The sequence below is a fragment of the Tachysurus fulvidraco genome, chromosome 26, assembly GCF_022655615.1.
Source record: "Tachysurus fulvidraco isolate hzauxx_2018 chromosome 26, HZAU_PFXX_2.0, whole genome shotgun sequence".
In the NCBI taxonomy this organism is placed as follows: domain Eukaryota; kingdom Metazoa; phylum Chordata; class Actinopteri; order Siluriformes; family Bagridae; genus Tachysurus; species Tachysurus fulvidraco.
This window is the reverse complement of record NC_062543.1, coordinates 3,996,167-3,998,101: the sequence shown is the minus strand read 5'-3', so window position 1 is coordinate 3,998,101 and position 1,935 is coordinate 3,996,167. Positions and strand designations below refer to the sequence as shown.

The following is a 1,935-nucleotide window of genomic DNA, read 5'->3' as shown; positions in this document are numbered from 1 at the left end:
CCCCTGAACAAGGCCCTTAACCCTATCAGCTCCACAGACGCTGTATCCTGGCAGACTCTGCACTCTGATGTCAACTTCCAAAGATGGGATATGTTCAGGAAAGGATTTCACTGAGCTGTAGTGTATATGTGACACGGCGTTGTGTAGTTTTGATTATCGGTTCGTAAAATGATATGAAATTGCCCTAACACGCACTGTACGGGTAGCTAACATGAGGAAATCACTCCTGAAAGTTCTTTTCTTCTTAAAGCATTACATACGTAGCACATATACTAAAATTTGAACGATACAGAGAAGATTAGCATGGCCCCTGCGCAAGGATGACACGCAAAATCGTGAAGCGTTACCATATTCTACGGGGGGCAGTGGTGGCTCAACTGGTTAAGGCTCTGGGTTGTTGATTGGAGGATCGGGGTTCAAGCCCCAGCACAGCCAAGCTGCCACTGCTGGGCCCTTGAGCAAGGCCCTTAACCCTTCCTGCTCCAGGGGTGCTGTATCATAGCTGCCCTGCACTCTGAACCCAACCTACTCAGTTTGGGGTATGTGAAAAAAAGAATTCCACTGTACTGTAAGGTATATGTGGCAATAATAGGCTTCTATGCCCCGTTCTATTCTAGATATTTCTTTATTTCAGTTCATTTAAATTCTCTACATTTTCATTTCTTGCAGTTTATTAAAAAATATTACAGTTGCACCTTTTCTTTTGTATCGAAAGCTATCAAGTCGAGCTAGCCGTGCTTACAGAATACTAAACGTAGTATTACCTTTTTTTTTTCAGTCATGGACATTTTTCAGATCAATTGGCATTTATTTGTTTAGCACATTTAACAATGAATGTCAAAACCCCATCCAAGGTGTCCCCCGAGTCCCTCAAGAGTTCCCGTGGCCCTGTGATGGTTAAGCAGTACAGAAAACGATCATGTATATTAAGTTGTTTTTCAGCTGGATCTCGATCGATATCAGCCGCTTCATACAGTTTTATTTTGGCACAGGTTTTCCATCCGATGCCCTTTCTGACACAACCCTGCAATTTTTAACTTCTCAGAATTAACCCCTCAGTAGCTGGGTTGGTTCCATGCCCAGGAAATGTACCCAGGCCACAGCAGTGAGAGTGCAGTATCCTGTCACTGGACCACCAGGGACACAGCCGTCAATATCATACTACAACACATAAAGGTCAAGTGAAGAATTTAAAACAAAAAATCGAGGTAGTTCCAAAGATCTCGTTTGAATATCAACATGTCAACAACATGAGCTTGGAGAATGTATCCCATAATGCACAGTGAATCTACATCTTTTTTCCACGAGTCTGTTCCCTAGCAGCACTTTAAGAGACTTCTCTGAAGAAGCGTGCCTCGGTGCTATGACTCAATCTACCGCACTGCCAGGAGATCACAAGAACATGGAATGGACCAAATGTTCCCAAGCAACGTTGTTTTCATAATGAAAAGACCTCCCCTCCCCTCCCCCCCTCCCCCCACACGTTAACATAATAAAGCTCTTTTTCTTAAAGACGCCACAGAAGAAGACTCTATGTTCTACTGCTGATGGACCTCGTGCTGATTAAAGAGCACACAAATAATCGGCTGTTCCTGTAATGATTAATGTTAAAAAGCTGGGATTAGTTCAGGGGGTAGTTTATGGAGAAGGGGGGGGTCAGTAGTTATCCTGCAGAGCATAATCTAATCTTCCTGCACAGTGCGTGATCACAAGGGGCAGCATTTAAAGGCTTAGTACACTGAAGCTCCTTGATTATTAAATAGAGCCGGTTTTTATCGTCCAGGGAAATTCCTCATGCTGTCTACAGTACATATAAGTATCACGCTTTTAAAAAAAAACGTTCCTTTGGGTTCTATAGAGAACCTTGAGGTTGTGTACTTTATCTGACGCCGCAATCACAAGGAGCCACATCGGAAATAGGAAAGCGAATAAAAT

The 1,935-nt window shown here is 43.2% G+C and overlaps 1 non-coding gene across 1 annotated transcript; it reads left to right on the top strand.

The window, feature by feature from the left end:
- Nucleotides 1-249: 249 nt before the first annotated feature.
- LOC113641826 lies at nucleotides 250-355 on the top strand. Its single transcript, XR_003440414.1, has one exon. It is a non-coding gene; the product is annotated as a U6 spliceosomal RNA (small nuclear RNA).
- Nucleotides 356-1,935: the final 1,580 nt, after the last annotated feature.